We start from the raw sequence: 13,135 nt of genomic DNA, 5'->3' as shown, positions 1-13,135 counted from the left end.
ATGCAGCACTCAAAATTCCTTCATCTGTCCTTAAACAGGAACCATCCACAAACAGCACATAATCTGACTTTTCCAAAGGTTCTTCTGTAATGTCAGGTCTTGGTTTGGTACAATACTCAAGCACATCCAAACATTTGTGATCAATATCATCCTTTACTTCCACATCCAAAGTATCAGGTAGCAAAGTGGAAGGATTCACAATGACACATCTTGCAGCTGTCACATTGTCTGCACCCACAATCCCCTTTTCATGGATGTACGACATTACAACGCATGCTTTTACATCGCATGCTTTTACAACGCTAGTTTTACAACGCATACCATCACAACGCATAGCGCTTTGGGGTGCTGGATAGTGAATAGTTTAATTTACTATTCCAACTCCAGTCCCCGTGGACACTAGGGAAGGTGTTGGACGGTAAATTAAACTTATTCCCTATCCTAGAGCGCCCCCCAGCGCAATGCGATGTAATGGTTTGCGTTGTAAAAGCTGCGATGTAAAAGCATTGCATGGTAAAAGTTGCGTTGTAAGTGATGTTTCCCCCTTTTCATACCTGGTCAGGCGGCTTTTGGTCATATACTGTGTTTTCGTCCGTGTTAAAAGTATCTCCACTGAATGTGGCACATACACCTTAACCGGATATCGCATCACAATGCCTTCACTTTGTTTCAAGACTAATACTTGTGGCTGCAACAGCTTTCAGACACCCAGGGAATGCTCTTGCTACTGGATCTAATACTGCTAAAAGATTTGCAATGGGTCTTCTCATTCTTCAATGTCTTTGAATCAAAACTGATAATGCGCATCCCTCTCTCTCATTGCAATACAATTTAAATAATTTTTCATAGTCAGGCATGGCTAGTGTTGGTGCTTCACGTAGACTCTTTTTCAATTGTTCAAATGATTCCATTTCTTGTTCATTCAGCACCATGGGATCTTTTACATCACCTCTTGTCAATCTCTGTAATGGTTTTGCAATTAGTGAAAATCCACTTTTTCACTGACGACAGTAACCAACCATACCCAAAAACATTCTTACTTGTTTCTGTGTCTTTGGTGGACTCATCCCTCTGATAATTTTGATCCTTTCTGAGGTCACTTATTTCACTCTCATTACAATCTTATGACCTAAGTATTGTACTTCCTGTTGGCAGAACTGTAATTTTGACGGGGACACCTTATGTCCTCCTTCTGCTAAATGGTTCAACAACTCAATGGTATCTGAAATACAATTTTCTTTTGTCTTTCATGCCACTAATAGGTCATCAATATATTGAACCAATACTGATTTTCCTGGCATTTTTAAGCTTTCTTATGACTTTTTTAGCATCTGGTTAAAAATGTAAGGACTTTCAGTATAATCTTGAGGAATTCAGTACCTTGCCAACATACGCTCTCCAAACGGAAATTGAAAATCGGCTGGCTATCTGGATGTAATGGAACTGTAAAGAATGCATTACACAAATCAATAACAGTATACCATTCTGCCTTATGTGGAATTTGATATAAAACTACCGCTGGATTTGGTACAATCGGACAACATGGAACAACTATTTTATTTACCTTTCTCAAATCTTGCACTATTCTAAATGAGCCATTTGGCTTTTTCAGCCCCATAATTGGTGAATTACATGGACTGCTCATTATTTCTTTCAGAATTCCTTGTTTAATCATTTTGTTAATCACTGGGGTTACTCCTTCAATTATTTCTGGTGTCAATTTATATTGCAGAATATTTGGATATACAGCATCTTCTTTTATGGTGATTTTTACAGGACTTACTACTTTCATTAGTCCTATTTCTTCTCCTGTAAAATCCCACACTTCTTCTTTAACTGTATCTTTTAATTCAGTTGGAATATTTTCTTTGTCAAATACTGGAAATGTTTCCCTTTTTTCTGAATCAATTATTGACTTGGTCATTTTATACAAACTGTCATCATCTGCTGTTTGAAAAGGTATGCCATCTGGGGAACAGTAAATGGCACAATTCATCTTGCACAGTATATCTCGTCCAAGTAAATTTACAGGACTACTGTCACATACCACAAAGCGGTGCATTTCTTTGTAATTGCAAATTTCTACTTCTACAGGTAATGTGTCAAAGGAGTTTTAATCTGTCTATTTGTCACACCTACAACTTGGATTTCATCACCCGAGAGAGGAAGGTTTAGAATTTCTACTGATCTAACTGTAGAACGGGTAGCACCTGTGTCCACTAGTAAAGTAACATTTACACCATTTACCATTCCAATTACAAAAGGACCAGATTGAGCTACCTCCAGAGTTGCGCCAAGCACCCACTCCACTTCTGGCCTAGGCACAGTCAATAACTCTCATCTGATTCCTTTCCATCCGATTTTAACCAAAACTGTGGCACAGCAGTCACACGTGGTGATCTTTTTACCTGTTTTCCTTCGTAGAATTCTGTCTCTGCACTGTATTTCTGCAGATTAACACTCTGTGGAAGAGGTGGTAACGGCACCTGATTTTCCTGTGTTACTACCTGCTTCTGTAGTGGAGACTGTTGGTTTACCTCTTTCTGCACCTGTGGATTCAATGAATTATTTGCTAGATTAACCCTTTGGGGTAACTTACACTCGTTCTTCCAATGCCCTATTTTTCCACAATTAGGAAATGGCCATTTCTTTTTTGCCTCATCAATATTCATTTGTCATTTTCCTTTATTCATATTTTAGAATTTTACTTGACTTCCATCATTATTCTGGTTAGTAATCTGTGCTTCTTGTTGTTCTGTGACTTTTACTTGTTCCCACATTGCTTTTTCTTTCAACTTACGCTGCCTAGCTTTAATATCATCACCACAGTACTTTGCATATCTCAGAACTTCATCCACTGTACTGGACTGCCAACACATCATGTGGTGTCTTATCATTTCTCCTATTTCGGTTCTTAAACCAAACACAAATCCATATACAAATTGGCTCATATCTTTCTCACTTAGATTTTCATACCCACTGTATTCTTTAAAAACTAAGAGCAATCTTTCATAATATGCATGTACAGGTTCTTTAGGTTCTTGGGTAGTTCTATCAATTTTCAACCAGTCAGATTTTTGGGTGGAATTTTATTCTTCAAGAACGTTATTACTTGGTCATATTTTCTCATTACTTCTGGACCTGGTGCACCTGTATTTACATCTCTTGGGTATTCTTCTTTTGGCCAATCTATGGTATTTTTACATCCAGTCCATACATCTGCTGGTACAACTATGTCAAACAATCCATCTAAATCTTCCCACAACACTTTTGATACCTTCACAAACCTATCTACTTGTCTATACCATTCTACAGGTTTTTCTCTTAGTCTTGGAAAATCATTCGTAAATGATAATATATCCTGTCTACTCCAAGGTACATGTACATATCCTCCTCCTGGTATTTCTCTCATAGGGTATTCTTTTGTTACAACTGGTTCTTTCTCCTTAACAGGGAATGTTAACAAGGTTTTATCAATAGTTTCTTCCTTTTTCTTTGTCCATCTAATTTTCCATCGATCTATATCTCCCCATTTTCTTAGCAATACAATTAATTCTTTTATTTGGTTCAACTTCACTGCTGTGTTCATGTTGTCTATATCTTTTTCAGTGAAATCTACTCTGTACGGTTTTTGCAACATTTTTACCTTTGCAAATTCTATACCTAATTCATTTGCAAGTTCCTCTAATCTGTCATGAAGATTTTTAGCTCTCCTTGTTATACTTTTACTCATATAAATCAGCTCTTCATCTTGATATGTTTTTAATTTTTCTGTTCCAATTGTTCCTATTATCAATTCTTCCATATCTATTTTTAGCTTAGCCACATCTAAAGCTTTAGGTTCTGTATCTTTTTGTTGTAATGTCTTAAACCAGCAATTTAATTCTTTAGCTGATGATCCTACTGGTGTTTGGTTATATCTAAATCAATCAAGCTTTTCTTCAGAGTTTCAGTTGCTGATTCTGCTCCCATAGGAATTTTATATATGGGACTTTGATTCATTGTCAAATTAGGTGGTGATGTCATAACAGTATTCTTGCTTTCATTTAGATCTGGTTAAATCTTTTCCCTGACTTTTTACATACTTGAATTTAAAGGAATAGTTAACGAATTCTCATCTATTATCTGATTTTTAAAAACCTGTATTACAGGACCTATTGTTACAGGTACTGTTACAGCTTCTACATGTTTAGTTAGTTCCTTAATTTTCTCTGCTAATTCTTTTGTTGACCTCTCTAATTCTGATATACTTGTTTTTTCAGCTTGCAAACATTCTGACCTTAATATATTTTTCTTCTAAATGTCTTTTTGGGGTTTCTACTATATCATTCACCATTGGTGGTGCATTTGGAGTTACTACTGCAGAAGTTGACTGATATGGTGGAGGTCTTTTATTTAGAATTCTTTTCAGCACCTCGTTCTCTATATCACTTATTCCTCTTCTCAGTGCATTTTCTACCTACATTCTCTTCTACTGTTCGCATTGGATGCATACCATCCCACATGTCAGCATTTCTCCATCTTCTCATCCTACTCTCATGAGTCGATACCCATAATCCTCTTGTATTGCCTCTACTCTCTCTTACATCTTGGAATCTATCTCTCTCTTTTTCATACATTTCATCCTCCCATTCCATTAGAGCCTCAAACTGTGTTAGTCTAGGTCTCGGCTCAAGTTTCATCATTTTCTCTCTTAAATTTCATAACACCGCTGTACTAAATCAACATGTTTCTGGAAATGACAATTCTCCGTCATCTTTAGTGTATTTTGCCCAATTTTCTAACTATATGCAGGTATGATAGCCATATTTCGTCATCATGTATGATGCTGGCCTTTTCGGTGGAGGAAGTAATTTTCCCTCTCTTGTCACTATTTTCTTGTCCTTTTTAAATGAATTCTTTATTTTCTAAAACCATGAAGGTTTTTCTCTGTCCTCTTCATAATAGTAATCAATTTTCATGAATTCTCTGTCTCAAAACACAATTGTTTATTTTCTTCCAATCTGTACCGCTATTCCCTGTCCAATCCCAGCGCGTCTCACACTAACGTACCAATCGCTACAATCTTCGTCACACAGTGTCTGACCTATCTCAGCGTGTCTTCACACTAACGCACCAATTAGAACTTAAAATGTCACAGTCACGTGAACCAATATCCAACGAGACTCTTATCACGTCAGCTTCTACTCCTGCTTCTGCTGACCCCTCCTTTACAAAATTTATCAGCACAATATATTTATATTTTATACAACTTAAATGAGTTAGTTACGACACAAAACATTTCCATTTGTCTGTTTCGCTAAACCAAGTGATAGTTTGTCCAGACTCACAAGAATTCTGTATTTCCAGTAGACAGCGCTTATCTCTTCTCTACCACAGAATTTAGGTTCGCCGATAAAGTAGCACTTCCCTCTACTTTACCCTTCTGTCAAGCTTAGGTTGAAATCTATTACTCTCCCTTGGATAAGTTTTAGTTGGAATACACAACTGATGCCTGTGCTTAAGGCCAAGATTTCACAGATTGACTTCGCTATACATTCACCACTTTCACACTGAAAATGTCCCTAACTGTAACACACGACGATGTTACCACTTTGAAACCAGACTATGTAGCATGCGGCTTCTCTTGCCACACATTTCCTCTGCCTGCAGACAGAGTGACCAACTTCCTACCTCCCAGAAGTTTCAAAATTCCTACTACATATAACGTAATACAGAATATTAACACTAGTGTTAATACACAAAACATTAATACTCTCCAAACTAATTTATAGAAACCAGACCTCTGCTACCAAGAGATCTGTTCCAGTGCGGCTCTCCAACAGCCCTCACTACTCATTTCAGTTAAACCCAGTAGCAATTACATCTTACTCATCGGTGGGGCCCATAACACCCGAGTCTCACTCACACACACACACACATACCTTTTCTCCTGAATCAGTGACAAAGAAGGCGAGCTGCTGGTTAGCGGGGTACCTAGGATCAGGGCCGGACTGGGAACCACAACCGGCCCTGGCAAAGTGCTCGGCCGCATCCGCCCACCCCCCGGGGGGTTGGGGTGCCGTCGAGCTCTTTGTTGGGGCCGGTTTTCGGACGATTTTGGTACAGGGCCGATTTTGCAGCTATGCTGCAAAAACGGCCCTCAGGGGTCCAAAACCGGCCCCCACCCGTGCGGCGCACCGGGGGATTGCCGGGTGCCTGCTATGGCCAGTCCGGCCCTGCCTAGAATTTATACTTTATACACTTATATTCATATTTTATAGTACTCAACTTATGCTAACATGTTACCTGGAAAACCTAACAATGGATCATCTAGAAGAAATTAGTTGATGAAGCCTAAGACCAGCTTAATAATAGTAATCCTGTAACTTTAGCAATTTTATACTGACATGACATTTCTTGAAATAAAAAAATAACCAGACTCGAGTTTAAATTTTATATTGATTTCATCTATTTCATTTAGGAAAAGACTTCTACAGATTTAATTAGACAAGCAAAATTAAAGCAATTTATTTACTACATGTTAAAGGAAATGGAAATTTTTAGAAAATACATGACCAAGCTGTGCTAAGAAAAATAACAGAGTTGCACAGGTTCCCAATCTGCCTCTTCATCTCTTCTCAATGCCTCCCTTCCAAAATAAAATTCTGCATCCCACTTATTCTTCTTTGCGCCATAAAAAGTTAAAGTCCAAAAATTTTCAAAGTCTCTAGCACCATAAAATAGCTCAAACCGACAGCATGTCGTGGTGCGAAATAAATCCGTGGAGCAAGCTTTTTTCACCCTTTCGAAGTAGATCTTTTATACCCTTTTTCTCTAACTATCTAACTTAAAATTAAAGCTTTGAGGCTCCACAGTTCATTTTGATTGGTTCATTAGAGGGGTGGTGATGATCACCTCATTCATCCTTGCCTAAACCAGTCTATGTTTTTTGCGAAGTCATCTATAAAATATTCCCATAGCATTCATCTCCGATTTATGCTTGTCATTTTCGTTTTGTTACAGAAATTGTTATTCTTCATCCTTACTGTTCCTTTCTCATGGTTTTAAATGTGAGCATCCTTTGGCATACTTCCGTGCCCTAGGCCAAGCTGACCTTGACATCATTCACTTTGCGCTCAGGCTATTCTATTTACTCAGCTTTTCACTGACGCGCATGCGTAGAGGCTTTTTCTCTCAGACTGATGTCAACGTTTCAATCACCAGCCATTTTTCAACACACAGGTTGCGTAGGCCTCAATGAGACTAATGCGAAAACAAACACAACAGAAGTTAGATTTAGAATTATAGCCCTTCTGCTTACCTCCTACAATTCTTTTATTCCTAGTTAGTTGTTACCTAGCATCAAGCAACACAAATAGCATTCTTTTACTTACCAAGTAGATTTTTCTTTTTCCACAACATACACTTTCACTCTAATGAAGCATAAACATACATGCTTATTTGCGTATTATAGCACTATATTAATATGACTCGTTCACAACTGTTAGTATATTATTTTTGCAAAATGGCCATTAGTTTCCTACATGTAACCTATAATGTCTAAGTGCGTTTTGTTTATTAATTTTCATGCATCACACCATTAATTCAGTTATTGTTATACGAAATTAATTTCACAAGGGTTACACAACATTTTTTGTCTCTCCCCAGCTCCATCAATACCCACTCATTTAATCCCTATTTATTAATTTGCTTGGGTCATTCTTAGGCATCTGACATCCTCTCACCAGCAGTTAACTATCTACTGGCGTCCACTCCAGACACATACACATCAACATTCTATTACATCATCATTCTCTCCCATCATTCCAGAAACTAGTTCAACATGTAAGGAATGGGGACACACAGGAGTCTACCCACTTCCCGTTCTCACAAATAAAAAAAACACTGCTCTCATTACTTTACACGTACACCATCATGGTAATCATTCAATCACTGAATTTCAAGCATGTGTAAATCACACAATTACCCAACATGCAGCCTGTTGCATTAAAAAAACACACATACAAGTATGCAAAGACAATAAATAACTGTTACAGTAAATCCACAATGGTATGTGAAAAATCTCACTACCCTAGGCATGAAGGTTCCCCACCTCTTCTAAAAAAAAAACACAACAAGACAACTACTTAGGGCCTAATTATGATGCAGGGCGCACTTAAGTCATTTCGGTCGTGGGACCGCCCAACCTCCTATCGGCGGTCCCGACCAACCAATTAGGATGTGACGAACAGTGTTCAGTCGTGCTCCCATACTTTACAATGGGAGCATGCAGTCCGCTCGGAATGCATGCTCTCATTGTAAAACAAGGAAGTGCATCCCGTGGCAGGCACCTCAAAGTGCCTGCCATGGAAGACGCCAGCCGGAATCACCAGCTGGAATCCTTTCCGATCAACACCATCAAAATGGGTCGGTCAGAAAGTAATCCGACCGACTGATTACGATGCATTAGGAAATGGCTTTAACCATTAGACGGAGCTGTTTCCTAATGCATCGTAGGCTCCGACCGTTGCTTGGAGCCATTTCCTAAAGCATCGTAATCAGTTCCTTAAGGTGTGACAAACATCTTAGGCATCTGTTCAAAACCTACAAGTCTTGCAACTTCCTTGGACTTGAGGCCATATCACCATGTCTGTAGACTCACAATCACTCCATACAACATTTGAACATCTGAACATATAGCCACAAACTACCAGTGACTAACCAGTGACTAACGGCCAAGGCATCAAATCCTCAGGCCTCCTGTGACAAGGACAATCACCATAATCACATACTCTGCACATTCATATCACAAAACAACTACAATGACAGAGAGTGAATCTATACTTCATCCGAACATTTATGACCCACCCTCCAGTACAAAAACCGCCATTACATCACTCACACTCAGATTCTACTGAATACTATACAATCACATTATATTTTCACAGTCAAGAGTAAATGACACAAATACACCTCACATATGTATACTATCTCCATACATACAGAAATCTGACCAAATTTACAATCTCATTGTGTGTATGACATGCATTTTGATTGCAATCTCATATGGAAAACACATATAACATCACATGCATGAACTCATGAAAAACCAGACACACCAACATAGGAAAGTCAATCACACTAGTCAAGACGTGACAGCATTTTCCATATGTATGCCCCTTCCTGTAAGAGGTAACAGAGTTTTCTTCAAACCTGCTAGATAAATTGGAACCATGCTCACATCACATGCATGACCTCAGAAAATGAACACATATGTCAGGCCATATGCTCGCAGCACAACCTGCAGTATGTGTGCAATCACTCACACCATGCAGAATGCACTCTAAACTTTAACCAGGCTGCCTTGTGAACCAGGAACACCCAAAACTAAAAACATGAACATATGAAACTCTTTTATTGTTTTTTTGCAGTTTTTATATAGTACAAACTCGACCCGAGGGTATGGAGCACTTTACATGAGCAGCAGTTACATTACACAAGGATGCATTCAATTTTTGGCAGGCACAGGGAGATTAGGGGGTAGATGTATCAATGTTTGCATTAGCAATTTCTTATTTGCGTTTTTTTGCGAGTCGCTAATAAGAAATCGCAATATGTGATGTATGTAGTTTTTTGCGAATTTTATGCGATTCCTTAAACATCGCAGAATATTCTGCGAATGTTTTGAGATTCCTTAATTTGCGAATTGCGCAAAATTTCGCAAAAAACGTGAATCTGCTAATGCAGGAACAAGCTGATGACATCACAGTCAGGAAGTCATGTTGATTACCTGCACCTGCTTGCCTGAGCCACACCCAGTGGCAGTTGGAAGATTGTTTGGCAGCTGTTTCCTTGCAGCATGGAGCCTAAAAAATTCACAAGGAGCTTCTTCTGGAGAGAAAAGAAAGAGCAAACAGACATTTTCAGAGAAGGAGCAGCAAACTCTTATTGAATAGATGGCTTGCAACCATGAGGTGCTGTTTGGGAAACAAGCTTTGAAAGTTCCTGAGGCTAGAAAAAGGAAAATTTGGCTTGAGATACAGGAGAAAGTAAATTCTGTTGGAGTTACCCCAAGAACCATCGAAGAACTTAGAAAAAGGTGGCATGATATGCGCCTGCGGTCCAAAGAAAAACTTGCAGCAAGGATTAAGGAAGCAAACAAGACAGGCGGGGGAACATCCACTGCTGACCAGCCCACTCCTCATGAGGAGCTTGTAGAAGCAACACTCTTGCCTGAGAGTGCTAGTGGAGTTGCACATATTGACAGCTCAGAGCCTGGACAAGGAGCAGAAGGTAAGAAGGATGCTTGTATGTATGTGCATTTGTGGGTCATGCATGTAGTCCATGTTAGAGGCTGCTCACAGTCTGTACCCATCAAAGTTAGGTACTCTGACTCTTAGTCATTTGTAATTATCTTTTCACAGCAGATTAGCATTTCTAAACTTTATTTACATGTGAAAAATAATGTGAAACATTTTTAAATTGTATGACAAACACCCCAAAAACGTAGTGTTAGTCCAAAATTAGGAACACTTTATTTGAATCAAAAAGAGAAGCACACAACAATCTCATATGTCTCTATCTACATCCACAGCACATACAGAACATCCAAGTGAGGATTTTGAATACATTTCTTCGCATGTACAGGACTTGTCAGCTGCTGATGAAAGTGCAAATGAGGAGGTGGACTCCAATCCCATTGTAATGCTTAAAAGAAGACTTGTTGCCCCTCTACCTTCTTTTGAGGATGAAGAAATAGAACCCGAAGGGTCAAGAGACATAGTACAGGAGACAATAATTAGATCTGACCATACAGAGCCAAGTAATCCAAACATAAGAAGAGCCTACACATTAGAAAGATCAAGGGCCAATAGGGTTGGTGTGAGGACACTCCTACTGTGTTTGCAGGTTTGGAGCAGAACATGTTGGATGTACAGCAGAAGCAGCACAAGGCCCTAAGATCAATCAACAGGCTGCTTTTAAAGTTAAATAGAAGCAACGCTGGCTTTGGAGAAGGGATGAGGCAAGTAGCTGCTTCCATGGACAGACTTTGTTTGGCCATAGAACGGTCAGAAGAAACCAGGAATAGGGCAGCACACTGTGCACATTCCAGGATGCTTGGGTACTCCAAAGCAATAAACAGACTGTGCAGTGTTACATCAAACTTCACTAGGCGCAGTGTGACAATGCAGCGCATGGTTACAGAATGCACCCGGAGTGTTGCAAAAGGGTTAGATAAGGTGACTTCTGCAGTTGAATTGCTGCATACAGCTAACTCTGGTGCACATGCTTTTTATGATCATGGTGATACAGAGGAGACTACAAGTAGGAGCAGTAGCAATCCTACACCTACTTCTGACATTAGTCAGCGCAGGAGTGGTAGGGATGCGACCCCTGCTACAGCTCGTAGGAGCATGGAAGCAGTGCAGCGCTCTAGCAATAGGCCACGCAGAAAGTAATCTTTTCTTCCTGAAAAAAGTTTACTTTGTAAAGATAAGCCATTTTATTATCTAACTGGTATTTCTAGAATGTCCTGTGCAGTAACTGGTTCAAGTTTGCGAATACCACTATGTATTTAGTTTTTGCATACATAAAATTTTACCTTGGTAAATCAATAATCTTTGTTGCTTTTTATTCTTACCTAAAAGTAATTGTGTGTTATATCTGCATGTCTTTGCCGCCCTGCTGCAGCTCCTACTCCTGCAGCAACTCTTCTTGGGGGTGGTATTTCATCATTATCAGAAGATTCTGAGTCACTCAATTCCAAATGTGTTCCTTTTCTTATGGCCATGTTATGTAACATTGCACAGCTAGTTATAATTTTGCAGCACATTGTTGGATTATATTGTAAAGACCCACCACTTTTTTGAATCCTACGAAACTGGCTTTTTAAAATTCCAAAAGTCCTTTCAATGACTCCACGTGTTGAACGGTGTGCCTTATTATATCTCCTCTCATGTACATTTGAAGGATTTAGGTAGGGGGTCAAGATGAAATCACGTACAGCGTAGGCACTATCACCTGCATTAAAACAGTTAAGTAGCGTCAGTTCATAGAAAGATAATAAATAAGTTTGTAACAATAAGTCTGAAAAAGAAAAAATATTTACCAAGTAGAAATCCCTCTCCAAATTGGCCAGCACTCAAACACCTATGCAAACCACTGTGCCTAAAGATATAAGAGTCATGAGTGCTCCCTGGGTACTGAGCCACAATATCAGTGATTATGTACTTTGCATTTCACACCATTTGAATGTTGAGGGAATGGTAACATTTCCTATTTCTATAAACAAATTCTGTGGCAGCAGGTGGAGTGATGGCAATATGGGTGCCATCTATGCATCCAATCACATGTGGAAAACGTGCAATTTGATAAAATTCCAATTTTGAATCTTGAATGTCTTGTTCATTGCTGGAAAGGTAGATATGATGCTGAAGCCTACTCATTATTGATTGTAGGAAGACTCTAAAAAAACGTGATAGGGCACTCTGAGACACACCTCCAACCTCGGCAATGACCCTTTGAAATGAACCAGAAGCCAGAAGGTGCAGGGAGCACAATACCTGCACATGTGTAGGAATTGAATGTGTTCTGTTTGTTTCATGCTCCAAAAATGTCTTCAATTCATCAATTAGGTCCAAAATGGTGTGTGGATGCAGTCTGTATTTTCAAAAATGTTCTCTTCTGTTTGCTGGAAAAGCGTGATCCGCAGTCTGAAGATTCTCTCCTGCCTCTGTCTCCTCTGTGCAAGAGCTTGAATGCGCAGCCTCCTAGCTATTAGGTAAAGTCTAGCCATTGTGCTTGGGAAAAATGGAATGTGGAGTCTTTTTTATACTTTCAAATTGGTTACCACCTGACTGATGTTAGTGTTAATTGCGATTTCTTAATTTGCGATTTTCCTGTTTTCGCTAATTGCGATTTTTTCATACATCTTTTTGCGATTTCTAATGCTGCGATTTCTTAATTGCGAATCTCGCAAAAAAGAAACCGTGCAAATTTAGAAATTGCAAAAAATATTTGCAGAATTCAACAAATCACAAGTAAGTAATCGCAATAATTGCGAATACTTATTTTGCGATGCGATTAATTACATACATCGCAACTTTCTATTTTCTTTTCGCAAACGGTGATTTTTTATGAATCGCAGCGTTTG

This window comes from Lissotriton helveticus, chromosome 9 (assembly GCF_964261635.1).
Source record: "Lissotriton helveticus chromosome 9, aLisHel1.1, whole genome shotgun sequence".
NCBI lineage: Eukaryota > Metazoa > Chordata > Amphibia > Caudata > Salamandridae > Lissotriton > Lissotriton helveticus.
This window is presented reverse-complemented; position numbering follows the sequence as displayed.